A 16,689-nucleotide genomic window follows, 5' to 3' on the forward strand; every position below is an offset into this window, starting at 1 on the left:
TAAAGGCACATACAGAGAGTCTTAATTGGGGGAACGGGGATATAAAAAGCAAAATGACCGACCGGGTCGTTATAATTATCATACTAATATTTGTAAGCTCATGTATAGCTTCGTTATAACTTATCTATAATTTCTCTCGAACATTGTTCTAGAATTGGCAATGTTGATTGATGTTTCCATGTTGTCATTCCTCCCAGTGCTAAGTATCTCATTGTATTCTTCTTCTTCCCTAGTGGTTAAGTTTTCAAAACCAAGATTTCTTCTTTTTGAGTTATTCCAATTTCTAAATAAGACGGAAATCTCTAGGATGTCCTCCACTAATGAATGTCTACGATCTCTGATTTGAAATCTTGCCGCGCTAAAAGCATTCTCCGATACTAATGATAGTGCTTGAATAGAGATGGGTTAAGTAGAGTAGAAATTAAATAAACTTGGGGAATAGGGAAAAAATACTTTTTAAATTTTGCATTCATTTCATTAATGGTCGGTGCATAAGTTGAATTTGTTTTATACTTACCAAATATAACAGAGATTCCACAAATATACCATAATATTTGTATATCAATAGGATAATATATGCCAAAATATTGTATAGTAGCATAATAAAATTTTTCTAAAAAGTTAGTAAGATCTTTGATCTCATCCCAATCAGAATCAACAATATGTTCAGCGGGGATACCATTATGTATATTAAATACCTTTTGTATAGGTACCCGATAATCATAAGCAACTTTAAGCATTTCATAAGTAGAATTCCACCCAGTACAAACATCTTCTGAAATTTGTCTATACAGAAGGTTAGCACTAGCACATTGTCGAGCAAACTCACGAAGTTTACTCTCTTTATTAGTGTCACGACCCAATTTCCACTATAGGCCATGATGGCGCTCAACATCGCCGTTAGGCAAGCGAAAAGTGAACTACCAAATTAATCATTTATCTTAATATTTTTAAAGTAATTGATTTTTATTTAGTGAAAGAATAATTAATAATAAATTATAGTAAAATGAAGCACCAAATCATGAAAAGAGTAAAGTAGTGATTTTAATACCCAAAACTATAAAAGGTCTACTAGAATACTCCCAAAACCCGATGTCACAAGTGCATGAGCAACCAGTAGAATATACAAAACCTCCTATACTACTGTATAGAATAAGATGGACAATAAATAAATAAAATAAGGAGAGACTCCGGGCGCTGCAGAACGGGCATAGAGAGTAGTTCACCACTATGCCTCTGGGTAACCGTGGTCCGCGCATGAAGGACCGCCAGATGCACCTGCCCCAGATCCTACACGATTAGTCCAGAAGTGTAGCATGAGTATATAAGCAATATGTACCCAGTAAGTATATAGTCTAACATCGAAGAAGTAGTGAGGAGGGTTCGACTTTGACACTTATTAGTGGGCAAAATACATAATGTACAAGATTATTTAATATGCATGAAAATTGATATCAATGATGGAATAAAAAGAAATAATTAAATGACCATTTAAAAAATAACAATTAAAAATCCCCGAATATCACGTAATAATCTTAACAAGTAAGGGCTTAACATGAATTATAAATTCTCAGGTCTTGACAGATATATCCAGTGAAACCAGACTCCGAATTACAACACGCACGAGTTATGCCAAGGTCATACGACCCGATCCATAATATTCGTGTACATACACTACCGAGGTCGTACGGTCCGATCCCTACTCATATCATATATATATATATATATATATATATATATATATATATAAATATTGCCGAGTTGTTCGGCCCGATCCACAGGAATAGGGAAACTTTTCTAAATTCAAATTTCACATTTACAACTTCGAGGTTGTAACAACCCGACTTGTCGTTTTAAGAATTAACGCCCCGTTCATTGGCTTAAGGTCTGGAACAGCTTCACAATATATATTATGACCCGCGAGTGTGGTCGAGTTTGATTTACTGAAGATTCGAAATTTAGTTAAAAGAGCAATTCTTATTTAGAAGCTTAAATGAAAAGAGTTGACCGGAGAGATTACTTTTGAGTAAATGACCCTGAAATAGAATTTCGAAGATGGCAATAGCTTCATATGATAATTTCAGACTTAGGCGTATGTTCGAATTTGGATTTGGAAGTCCGTAGGACAATTCGACACATTTTGCCGAAAGTTAGAAAATATAAGATTTTGAAAAAGTCCGACCGAAGGGTGATTTTTGATAACGAGGTCGGATTTTGATTCCAGAAATGGAAATAGCTCCATTAAGTCATTTATGACTTGTGTGCAAAATTTGAAGTCATTCCGGATTGATTTGATACGTTTTGGCGCAAAACATAGAAGTTGAGAGATTTGTAAAGTTAAGAAACATTGGGAGTTTGGCCATGGTCAATATCGGGTCAATACGACCTATTTTCAGTGTTTTAAATGCGCGAGCAGGTCCGTAGCGTATTTTATGATTGAAATTCATATATGGTTTGTTTCCGGAAGATTCTGGATGAGTTTCGGGATGAGGTTTGAGCGAGTTTGGGAATTACCGGAACTAAGGCATGGTTCTGGTTCTTAAAATTTCTCTGAGGGCGGCAAAATTTCGCTGAGGGCGGAGGAGGGGGCGCGGACTGCGTAAATTTGGTCGCGGAGGCGCTCTAGGAAGTTCTGCAGTCCGCTGGTCCGACTTCGGAAGCCTATATCCTTTGAGATGATTCAAAAACGAAAGTTGTACCCCTTCGTGTCTAGTTTCCAAAAAGGTAAAGAAGTCATAATTTGGACATCTGTAGAGAAAATTATGGCCAAAATACTAAAGCCTGGCAGTGCAGCCATCAAACTTTCGCGGCCGCGGTGGGAATTCCGCGGACCGCGATAAGGCATTCGCGGGGGCGGTGGAAATGCGCGGTCAGTGTATTGAGAATCTGAGAGGTGCACTATATATCCGAGGTTTAGGTTATTATTTTATTTTTGGACTTTGGGAGCTCGGTTGGAGACGAGTTTTCGTGGGTTTTTCAAGAAATTCATCGGGGTAAGAAATTCATCGGGGTAAGTGATTCTAACTCGGATTTGGTTAATATACATGAATATATCACTGATTTCATCATTTAGTTAGTAATTTGAGATGGAAATTTGGGGAAAAATTGTAGAAACTTCATAAACCACAAATTTAAGATTTGAAGGTCCATTTGACATCAGAATTTGATAATTTTAGTACGATTGAACTCGTATCGGAATGGATGATCAGATTTCATGAAAATTATGTCGGGTTTCGAGAGCCGGGCCCCGCGTTGACTTTTTGGAATAAATTGTTAAGTCGATGTTTTATTATCCGGAATTATTTTCGATGAATTTTAATGAAGTTATACAACTGATTTGAATAGATTTGAGCGGTCCGGAAGCCAATTCAAGCAAGAAGGCGATTTTGGAATATCAGCATAACTTCAAAAAGGTAAGTGTCTTGCTTAATCTCGAGTGGGGGAATTACCCCTTAGGCATCGAGTCTTATGTGCCATTTGTGAAATATGAAAAGCTGTGTACGCGAGGTGACGAGTACGTACTCGGGCTTATATGTGCAAATTTTATTGGATTAAAGTCTTAGGCATTATTGTGTAGTAAATTGGGTAATCGTGGATAATTATTAAATCATCCGTTTGTCATGCATAAATCCTTATTGTTGAATTTTTTTTTATATGACAATTTGATGGAATTATTACTTGTATATTTATGTGAATTCCGTGAGTTTGATGGTTAATATTTCTTGGAATTTAACTTCATTATGGATTTTTTCTCTGCAAATAATTAATTAAGCAAGGTTAAGAAGAAGTGTTAATATAATTATCTAAATTTGCATAAATGAAGATTTTGCTTTATGCCGAGAAGTTTGTATCTATATTGATTGTTTTTGGGTGTTATATACATTGTGTGGAGCCTTGGGATATTTGTTGTGAAATTAATTGATTTTATCTTTGGAATTTGGTTGTGGCCATTGGCCAAATTGTGATATGAATTAATTTTATTATGTTGTTGTGTTAATTTCCCGTGTAAATTGTTGTGTTGTGTGAGTTATTATTTTGGGGAGATAATGGTGGCATTTCACAGTTGATATTATGTGGGTATTAGGGTGGCATTTCACCGTTGTTGTGTTTATTGGAATATTGTCTGGGTCGAGCGATAAGGGTGGCTACAGGAGCGATAAGGGAGGCAATAGGAGCGATAAGGGTGGCTATTGATATTGTCTGGGCAGAGCGATAAGGGTGGCTATAAGAGCGATAAGGGCGGCAATAAGAACGATAAGGGTGGCTATTGTCAGGGACCATATGTGATGATGTGGGGTTGTGGTATTGATAATTTTCATGTGATGTTGTGATTTGCTTGTGTTTATTTTTATACCTTGTACAATTTGTCTTGTTGTTGGTAAATTGATAATAATCTGATTTATGTTGAAATTGGGAGCCTGTGGCTATTGCTAGGCGGTTTATAAAATGAAATATGGGCACGAGGTTCCGTGAATTGCGATATGAAATAGGGATATTGGCAGGTGAATTGTCCGTGCAGTTGTGATATGAAATGTGGGCACGAGGTGCTGTGATGAAATGATAATGATATTTGGCACGAGAATTGTCCGTGCAGTTGTGATATGAAATGAGGGCACGAGGTGCCGGGAAAATATAATGATTTAATTATGGGCACGAGGTGCCGTGGAAATATGAAAATGGGCTGAGACCCATTTTTTTATGATTTTAAGACGAGGTGTCATATGGTAACTCTTTAATCGAAAGAATTATATTTAAAATATTTATTTGAAAGGATTTTTATTCAAGAAGAATTATATGAAAGAATTATATTTGAATGATATTTATTAGACGAAATTATATTTAAAAATGAGTTTTATTCGTAAGAATTATATGTGAAGGATATTTATTTGAAAAACTTGAATTAATTGGGCGTACATGTATTTATTAATTGTTGAGTGATATTTATGGTATTCTTGTTGTCTTGCTGCGCATACCACTGGTTGTTTTATCCTGCCCTTATTGCTATCTGTTTCCTAGTATTTTGTATATTATATTGCACAGGTTATTAGACTAGTGAGTGTCTTGACTGTACCTCGTCTCTACTCTATTGAAGTTAGTCTTGATACTTACTAGGTACCGACCGTGGTGTACTCATATTACACTTCTGCATATTTTTGTGCAGAGCCAGGTGTTGGAGATATCGGACTTGAGCAGAGTTTAAGCAGGATCATAAGGATTCAAGGTAGAGCTGCTTGGCCATCACAGTCCCTTGGAGTCTTTTTATTTCATTGTACTGTTAATTTGTAATAAAACAGTATTGTATATTCGGTCATCGTGATCACTCCATGTATTCAGTTAGAGTTCGTGACTCAGTACTACCAGTCTTGGGAGGTTGTATATTGTAATTATTTCCGCTGTTAGTTTAAAAAAAAAGGCTTCAAAAGGTAATTAAAATCGGCTTACCTAGTCTTAGAGACTAGGTGCCATCATGACGCCTGTGGTGGAATTTTGGGTCGTGACGGAGGTAAACCCATGAGGATATAATTTTCATCAATAATTAAACATTTCCATCAACTCTCTAAGTATTGAATCTCGATTTAACATAATCTTTAACCAAGTTTTACTTACTAATACAAATAATTAATCTAACACGTTGAGTCCAAATAGTGCAAGTAATAGCATAATAAAGGCCTATGTCTACCCAGACATAACATGAATTCTAGTACCCGCAAGTAATAGCATAATAAAGGCCTAAAATAAAGGCCTATGTCTCCCCTTTGGTTTCCCGTCTGTCTGCCGATGAAAGGCTGTGCTGAGCTCTACCCGGGTGCCCAACTCACTCTGTACTGCTCTCCAAAAGTGCGAAGTGAACCGAGGGCCTCTAACTGAAATGATGGAAACAGGTACACCATGCAACTGAACAATCTCCTAAATGTAAATCTGGGCCAATCTCTCTGAATAGTACGTATTCACAACCGGAATAAAGTGTGAAGACTTGGTTAACCTGTCGATAATGAGCCAAATGTTATCAAACTTCCTCAGGTGTCCCTTCTTCGCGATCGCAGAAAAGGCCTCGCGATCGCGAAGGCAAACAGCCTAGGCCCAGAAAATTGGCCATCGCGAATACGACTAGAGCCTCGCTAATGTGAAGGCTTGTATGGACTACCCTACGCAAACACGAGGGGTTCTACGCAAACGTGGAGACCAACATCGGCCACCCCTGCCCAGCCTACTCTATGCGAACTCAAGCCCATTCATGCGAACTTGAAGGCAACAGGTCCCAGACCTTCGCGAATGCGGACTGGGTGTCGTGAACGCGAAGCACAAATTTCAAGTCCCCCAATTTTTCCTTTTTCGCGAACGCGACCCCACCCACGCGATTGCGAAGAAGGAAACCAGAACCAACAACGACATTATTTTGGACTTAGCTTCGGGCGGTTCGAAACTCACCCGAGCCACTCTGGACCTCATTCAAATGCTCCAACAAGTCCATAAACATAATACAGACCTGCTCGAAGTCTCGAAACACGTAAAACAATGTCAAAACTAAGAATCTCACCCCAAAACCAAATTGAATCAAGTTATGATAGCACTTAAGCACGTAAAACAACATCAAAGCTAATTGGACAAAGACTAGCACTTAAGATAGTTTCTGCAGTTGTGTTAGCAAAAGCATTATCTAATGTTATAGTTAAAACTTTATCAATGAGCCCATAAAAAGAAGCTATTTGTAGAACAGTAGTTGCAATATATGCTCCAGTGTATTTTGAATCAACAAATTTATAACCAATAATATATTTTTGCATGTTCCAGTGATGATCAACCCAATAACCTATAACATTTAAATAATCACAACCATTAGGACTACGACCTATATCATATGTGATAGACACTTTACAATCTAAGTGAAAAATTACACAACGAATATACTGAAGATATTCAGTTTGAAATTTAGAAATATCATTTCTAATTGTGGTCTTAGGAAAACCTTGAAAAGCAGGATTATAAATTTCTTGTATATAATGCACAAAGCAGGGTAAGAAGGAAAAAGTAAAAGGTAATCCACAGACAGCGACCATTTTTGCTAAATTTTCACGATCTATATCTTTGTTATAGGGACGTAAAATACTACCAGAAGCAGGGTGAAGCTGTTGTTGTAAAAAGTTAGAACCCTCGCCAGATCCACTAGGAGCGCTAGTACCGCTGCAAGGATCCGGAATTTTTCCGGCATCTATTTGAGCTTGTATTCATTAAGATTTGTGTTCCTTAACTAAGTGCCTGGTTAAACCCCTCGTCTCACCTGATTTTCCATGTACAAGTCGTTGCTTACATTTTTCACATATAGCAAGTTCATTGACTTTTCATGTTTAAAAATACTTCATTTAAGTGATGTTTTGGTACGTTCAACCTTACGCTTACCACTTACATGAGGTACGGGGGGTAAAGCTCCAGACCGAGATTGACTCTAAGTTGGAGCTTGTGTTGCTGGACTAGTGGGTATTTCATCTAATTTTTCTTCTTCATTTTCTTCGTCCTCAATAAACATATCATTGCCAAATTGTATTTGTAAAGTTTCATGATCTAGTTGTTCTCCCAAATTAATATTATAACATGCGGAGGCTTGGAAAAATAAAGTTTCATCAACATGAGTCATTTCATCTATATGTTTTCTAATTCTAGGAGAAGGATTAGGATTACTACCACTAGCACCTTTACTATTTTTTTTACTACTTTTTTAAATATGTCAAATACACTTTTAGGACCCATAATTTAAATATGAAATTAAATTAGAAAAGTTAACACAAAAATTAAACATACAAATGAAATACGAAAATAGAACACGTAACGTAAACAAACAAAATTAAGCACTAAATTGATACGCAAAAATTAAATATTAAAATTAGGAGGTGGAACGAGTGCACCGTGATTAAATATTGAAACTTGAAGAAATATCCCAAAAACATTGCTCCAAATACTGGACGAATTAATTTGAAGCTTGAAAGTTACTCCAAATATTTGCCCAAATACTTGAAACGTAGTTGATTGTGAGAATAATATAGTTACAATGTAAGAGATTTGATAGAGAATGATTGATTTTTGTGGGAAAAAATGAAGAAGGATGGAAGGTATTTATAGTTAAAAATAAGGCCAAAGTATAATTTAATAAACTTAGGTGTTAAATTAAAAGTTGGGGGGGGGGGGGGGCTAGGGGTGTTTTTTTAGGGTGGGGGTGGGGGCCAAATATGGCCGTTGGAAACAGCTAATTTTGCAAAGAATGTCGTCGCCCAACGACTCTTTTTCAAAAAGAGAAATTATTAAAATTCACGCAGGCTGGCGGGACAGGCGGGACGAGACGGGACGGGATAAACGAGACGAAATGGGCAGCCCGTCCCATCTCGTGTACCGTTGAATATGGCCCCATCCCGTTTAGAACTAAGTGGGCAGAAATGAGACAGGATTGGGATGGGCCGGGCTGACCCGTCCCGTTGGACAGCCATAGGCACGATACATAATTTACCCCCTGACCTTGAGGTCAAATTCCTACGACACACTCCTTCAATACGGGTAATCTTTTACATATATAATGTCACGACCCGGAATTCACTAGTCATGATGTTACATAACCCAACCCGATAGGTAAGCCAATTAACGATTTCCCATTTTCAATTAACTTAATAAAACAATTAAACAAAGGAATTAGCTGAATCTTATACATTCCCAAGGACTTGTAGTACGAATCATGAGCTTCTAAGAATAGAATTTATAAAGCTGATGTGAAGTAAATACATCTTCTGTTTGAAAAGTACCTAAACAGAGTTTTTATAAATCTAAGGCTTCCATGAATAAGAGGCAGCTACAACAGAAACGCAGGTACATCTTCAATTCCGTCATTGTCGAGCACAGCAACAACAACAGCCAACATCTGCACACAATGTGCAGAAGTGTAGTATCAGTATAACCGACCCCATGTACTGAGTAAGTATCTTGTCTAACCTCGTCGAAGTAGTGACAAGACTTTGGTTAAAAGATGCTCACTGATAAAACCTGTAATATAAACTAACAATAGAACTATACTACAGTACAACAGAATAGAGCACACGAAACGAATATACAAAGCAATAATGGAGTACTAGAAGAAAACACAATTCAACAGGTATCAATATCTCACCCAATCCTTTCCTTAGAGTGAAAGCCAATAAATCACAATAGTCACCTAAAAACTTTCATAATGTGAGAAATATATTCAAGACATCAAATCCAACGGCACGGCAATACCCTTCGTTGCATTTATCTCATCCTCACCAATTATGCGTAAACAGTACCAACCAAATGACAGGAATGTTGATAATAGAAATAATAGTTTACGAAATACGCATTTAGCTATGGAGAACGACAATGTACATGAGAACATCAGTAACAAACTGAACAGTAAACATAGAGGTAATAACAACGATTAGGAAAAAGGGATGTAACTTCGACTAACTAACAAGGTGAAGGCATGAAAATAGATATGGCAAATAAGGAAGTGAACACATGATCTTTATAAATTAGCAAGTAGGGACATGAACGACTAGTATGGAAGAAGACCTACACTTAAGTGCAACAAAACAGATGACATGGATGCAATCATAACAACAGGAAGTAAGCATGATATTGGCAAATTTAAGTAAATAGAAGGCATGGTAACATGAGAACAAAGGTGATAGAGGATGAGATAGAATAGTAACAACATATCACATAAGAACTATGAACACGATAACAACAACTCCAGGTAAAGACATAAAAATATCTGCAAGAAAGAGAAATCACAACATAATGCATGTCTCTCGTCCTCACTTGCACGGAAATACCCTTTGTGCCATGAACTCACCATAACATGAAAGTGTAATAATATCAATACAATGACACGGCATCACCCTTCGTTCTTTTAATCACATAACATGGCACGACATCACCCTTCGTGCTTTTACTCACAATGATATGGCACGACATCACCCTTCGTGCTTTTACTTTCAATAATATGTCACGGCATCACCCTTCGTGCTTTTACCCTCAATAATATGGCACAGCATCACCCTTCGTGCTTTTACTCTCAATAATATGGCACGGCATCACCCTTCGTGCTTTACACTCTCCCTCACATGAAAATGCATAAACAAAGGCACGGCATCACCCTTCGTGCTTTACACTCTTCCTTACCAAGCATATGTATATCAATGACAAACAAGGCAGGAAGCATAAATAACGTCAAGGGGAGTGTTTAAACGAATATTTCAAATGAATCCCAATCACAACTTTCCAAGCCAACAATAGTTCAATAAACCCACAAGAACCTTTTTATTCAAGTATTCCAACAAATTTCACAAATGATCTACAACACAAGTATAGAATCAAGTATCTCAAGAATATCGGTCGTAGCAATATATTAATGATTATTCATATTGATGATCGAATTAAACACACCAATGTATTCTCAGAATTTCCATCAAATTGATCAAGTTATAATAAGCTAAGTCTTGATTTCTATCATTTAATATTATGTTCTTAGTTTCTAAGAGTCAAGTAAGGCATGAAGCAGGAGATCATGAAATTCTACAACCATAAATGTAACATAATCCACCCCCGAGCATGACCCCCACCCCCGAGCATGATTAAACCTGGCACATACATATACGCTCGTCACCTCATATATGTATTACCCCTTACATGTGGCAAACAATGAAAAATAGGAGGAAAAATTCCCTCAACAAACTTAGGCAAAACACTTACCTCAATTCGGCTAATTCAATACTCAATTTAGCTTTTCCTTTGCCAATTCACCTCCGCTCGGCTCAATCTAGTCAAAGACGACTTAAACACATCACACAATGCAAGGGAAAACAACTTCAATTAATAAAGGTGTGATTTTTATTCAAATTCTAAAAAGTCAATAAAAGTCAACTCCCCGAGACTGCACCTCTGAACCCGAAAAACATTTACAAAACCCAAAACACCCATTCCGGTACGAATTCAACCATACTAAAATTATCAAGTTCCGATACCAATTTGTCCTTCAAATCATCATTTTGTATTTTTGAAAGATTTTACAATTTCCCCAAGTTTTCCTTTAGATTCTCATGAATTTGATGTTAAATCATATATATAATCATGAAATATAGTTGGGAAATGATTAAAGGTACTTACCCAATGATTTAGTATGAAAATCCCTTCACAAAATTGCCTCTTCTCGGACCTAGGGTTCAAAATATACCCAAATGAAGCTAAGTCTCGGAATTCTCAGCACTTAACAGGTTGCAGATGTCGCATTTGCGACAGGGAGTTCGCAAATGCGACCCTCGTAAATGCGAACAATGTATCGCAAATGTGAACCGGAGGGCCTCCTGCTTTGGTCACAATTGCGACCCTATACTTCGCAAATGCGAAGGCAGAAATTTCGCAAATGCGGCAGAGTTCTTCACAAATGCGAACTCTCTCCAACAACCCAGACTTCGCAAATGCGATGGCTGCTTAGCAATTGCGGCTGTCGCATTTGCGACCAATACATCGCAAATGTGATGATACCAGTACCAACAATCAATATTTATGAAGAATCAATCTGAAACTCACTCGAGCCCTCGGGGCTCCAAAATAATCATGCACCCAGGTCTAGAAACACAACACGAACTTGCTCGCGCACTCAAATCATCAAAATAACTTCTAAAACAATGAATTGGACGCCAAAACGCATGAGGATCAACAAAACTTCAAGAACTTCTAGAATCGCAACTGAGCGTCCGAACCATACAAATCAACTCCGAATGGCGCCAAAGTTTGCACGCAAGTCACATTTGAAATTACGGACCTGCTCCAATTTCCGAAATTGGATTCCGACCCCGATATAAAAAAGTCCACTTCCGGTCAAACTTCTCAAAAACCTTCAAATTTCTAACTCTTGCCAAACGACTCCAAAATGACCTACAGACCTCCTAATCCATTTTCAGACACGCTCCCAATACCAAAATCACCATACAGAGCTATTCTCAGACTCGGAATCCTAACCGGACATCGATAACATTGAAATGCACTTCAGCCCAAATATGATGAATTTCTTCAAAAATGCTAACTTCCACAATAGGTGCCAAAATGCTCCTGAGTTATCCAAAACCCAATCCGAACATACGCCCAAGTTCGAAATCATCATACGAACCTGCTGGAATCTTCAAATCCCGATTTTGAGATCGTTTACCCAAAAATCCACCCTAGTCAATTCTTCCAACTTAGAGCTTGAATCTTGAAGTTCATCCTTTCAAATCGATTTCGGATAACTTGAAAACCAACACCGACAATTTACGCAAGTCATAACACAACATGCAGAGATGATCGAGCTCTCAAAACTCCGAGCGAAGTGTAGATTCTCAAAATGACATGTCGGGTCGTTACATATAACCTTTCAAAAATGTATAAAAAACACACCATTTTTGCTCACTTGACATTGCGTGATTTACACCTAATAGAGGCGAGTGAGTATTAACCTTTTTGTGTATGGAGCTATAAATTGATGCCATGTGTTCAGTTCTTTTTTCATCAAATTTATCAATCAATCTTAAATTAATTTTTATAAAAGATTTTGGCCTCCATCTTCGCCATCCCTTCATCCCTGCTCCGCCGTCATCCTCCATTGTCGCCGCCCAGCATCACCTAACTCAATCTGTGCTACACCATAAAATTTTTCATTTCCGCCGATTCAAAAATAAAAGTGATATTGTGCTATAATTCCATATATTTTCATGTTATTCACCCTACTTGCTTGTTGTTTGGATGCTAATTTGTGTGACAATTGAGCTTAATAGAGTTTATTTTATGTGTAGGAATGCTTGGACATGAAGTGGAGAAAAGTTGCACGAAATGGTACCTCAAAGCTACAAAATGGAGCAATAAAAAAAGACGTGCAAGGCAACGAAAAGTCACAGCCCTAGACAGTGCAAGGCTTTGTCCAGGGCATTGTCATTAGTGCCTCTGATGGCGCCTCGCGGGGTAATGTTGGCGCCTCTCACAATGCCCCGCGCCGACGATGCTTATCCGAGCCACTTTTATTTCCTCATTATATTTGGACGTGTAGACCTCAACCCTACATAATAAATACCTCCTAAACCTAGTTTTTAGAGGGGAGTACATGATTGGAGAGGCAAAAGGCTACGAAACACTGGGAAGCAACGGATCACAGGAGTTTTCTCTTTTGTTCTTCCTTAATCTGTATTTTAATTCTTTCAATTATTATCATGATTGTTAGTATGGTTATGAGTAGCTAACCTTTCTCATCTAGGGTTTGATGGAACCTCTTGGAGGATGACTTTTATTTACATTTAATATGATCTAGCCTTTGAATTTCTCTACTTGTTTAACTACATGCTTATTTCAATTGATTGAATGGCCATCGATTGATTGTGCCTATTTAGTGTGTATTTCTTGAGAAAGGGTACATATTTAGATAGTTGTTGGACAACATCTCTCCTAATGTATGTCATAAATCAATAAGGAGGGTTCAAAGATGGGATTAGAGATAATGAAACCTTGGTGTGATCTTAGTGAGCGGTTAACTAGTGCCAGCTAGCATAGTTCGAGAGAATATGTCTAGTAAATTGTGGTAGTTGCTCGAGAGAGAATTACGACACCTGAAGTGCTCACGGTCAATAGAGGATACTTAGGCGATATGATAGGAGACGTAGCGGGAAGGATTCCGACAATTGGAAAAATCATAACTCTAGGCCACCTTAATCTTGTCCCCAAAATCTTATATTCTTTAGTTGTAAATTTACTATTTTAATTTTCTAGTTAATTAGTAAGAAAACAGAATCTTAATATTTATAAATTAGAAATTGTTCAAGCTTGTATTCTAAGTAATAATTAACAATTACAACAAAACCTTAGTTCTCTGTGGGATTCGACTCCAAACTTTTAAACCGGATTATATTTGCAGCGACCGCTTATCCTTTTTAGGACTAGAGTTGGGCGTAATCAAATTTTGGCGTTGTTGCCGGGGAACTAACAGTGTAGCTGTAGCTGTACATATTGCCAGGTTTCAAGTTTGAACTTTTATTTTGATTTTTTGGTATTTGAATTTTTTACTTTTAGTTTTACTTGTTGATTTGAGAAACATGGCATCTTGGAATTATTGGAGTTTTGATATTGGTAATTCTACTTTTGATCTTCCTTATGTATATTGTGGAGGAAACCACTCGGGCCAAAATTATCAATATATTTCTGAGAGAGAGTTATGTGCACCAACTCAATCTCATGTGTGGAATGTGTGTGATATGTGTGGTGGTCAAGATGATCTCTTTTATGGTTGTGCTTACATTCTTATCCTCCCCCCACCCTTTATTATGATGGTTCTACTTTTACTTGTGAAGTTACTAGGAACAAAGAACCTGGGGATGCTGACCTAAAGGAGATCAATGATATGTTAATGTGCCTTGTGGAACAAAATAATAAGACACAATTATAGATACAAAGGTAAGCGGCAACTATTCACAACTTGAAGGCTTAAGTGAGTCAAGTGGTGGAAGCTTTGAATGTTCGACAAGTCAATATGGTGGATAGTAGCCAAAAACAATGTGAATTAGAGTCAGCAGTTGACACTCTGATGGAGGAGGTCAGCGTAGAATACCAACAACCTAGCCAATTATAATTTGAGGATGCCGATATTGAAGGCGTGATATTGGAGTCAACCGAGGACATTGAAGATAAATACTTAGTTGACTCTAGTGTCATTGGTGCAGAGGATGTTGAACATCTCGAAGTTCATGTATTTGAGCGTGTTGGACCTCAGCAAATTGATGCAGACCATAACATCGGCGAACTTAACACATTCAATCCAGGGCGATGACACCACATCACAGATGAAAATTCCACCATGCTCGAAATATCAAGTCTCGTTACTCCGTCAACCCAAACCTGAACATTCATAGTCCGATTGCCTTTCATTCGCCAGAAATAAAATACTGGATCTCTGAATCATGCGCTGAGTAAACCTCCTTCCAAGTCATTCACTGCTTTGACGCATAGACAAGCATCCTTCCATTGCATGAACGTGGTGCGATAGTAACACACAAATCGTTATAACAATCAATGCTAAACCTCAAAATCTTAGGTAATACTGATACCGAGCTGAAACGACAGAACGACCTTCCTCAAGGAGACGACAATAGCCCAATCAAATATGCAGGGAGAAACATCCCGCACCACATCTACAGTACCATTAAAATTCCTCGATTCCCAATTTATAACAAGTTCTTCAAGTCGCACAGGATTGAGTAGGAATGACATGAAGGCATAAGTCTCAAAGGAATCGAATCGCACGATGCGGAATCAAGAAGGGAAGTGCTCCTAACAGTCCTATAGCCTCTCGAAGATAAGTACATACGTCTCCGTACCGATCCGCAAGACTCTACCAGATTAGCTCATGACTCGTGAGACCTAAGTGAACCTAGTGCTATGATACTATGTTGTCATGACCCAAAATCCATAAAGGCCGTGATGGCACCAGACACCACTATCAGGCAAGCCAACAATAATTACTTAATTGGGTTCTCATTTTATTATTTTTGAAATCATATTTCCTTCAAGTAAATAGTAAAGGATGGGGGTTTACAAAATAAATAATAATATTTTAAAAAAATTCCAATACAGTGCAACCCATAATCGCCCAAAACCCGGTGTCACAAGTGCATGAGTATTAACTAGGAATGTAAAATAAAAATACAATAGCAGTCTGGAATAAAATCTGGACATGAAAAATGTAAATACTCTGAAGGAGACTCTGCTGGCTGCGGACTCACAACGTGGAATGCAACTCACCTAATTCCCCGCAATAACCGCGCCTCTGTGCCCACAAGACCACTAGACATATATGCACCTGCACAAAAATGTGCAGCAAGTGTAGCATGAGTACGTAAATCAACGTGTACCCGGTAAGTATCTCGTCTAACCTCGAAGTACTAACGAGGGGTCGACTTCGACACTTACTAAGGGCCAACAATATGATAATATAAAATTCTAATTAAGCATGATATATATAACAATAAAACTCAGAACAAGAAATAACTAAACAATTCATCACCATATTTAAGTACCCAAATCACTTCCTTCATTTAAAACAAATAATCTTTCAAATAATGAATTTATACCAATTATAATAGGGACTTCCAGTTCTATTATCACACACAAAATTCCACCGAGGACGTTCGGCCCTATACAACATAAATGTAAACTATTCACTGCCGAGGGTCGAATGACACGAACCATAGATGTATCTATTATCCCGCTCGCGGATCATACATGCGACGCGGTCAAATATAAATTATCAATAAATCATAACTCTTTCTTGATTCTTTATAAAATAAAGACAATTCAACTTGAAGCTTTTAAATCTTTAAAATCCTCGACTTAGTTTCATTTGATAACCCCGCTCGCGGATCATTCTTGCGACGCGGTTAAATATAAATTATCATAAATCATAACTCTTTCTTGATTCTTTTCAAAATAAAGCCAATTCAACTTGAAGCTTTTAAATCCTTAAAATCCTCGACTTAATTTCATTTGATACAATTAACAAATATAATCAAATAACGGTATCCATAAAGCATGGTGTAAACCTAAAACTACCCAGACATAAACATGAATGGTAGCTACGTACGGAATCTCATCACTTCGTGCGTACGTAGCCCCCAC

The sequence above is a fragment of the Nicotiana tabacum genome, chromosome 19, assembly GCF_000715075.1.
Source record: "Nicotiana tabacum cultivar K326 chromosome 19, ASM71507v2, whole genome shotgun sequence".
NCBI classification, from domain to species: Eukaryota; Viridiplantae; Streptophyta; class Magnoliopsida; order Solanales; family Solanaceae; genus Nicotiana; species Nicotiana tabacum.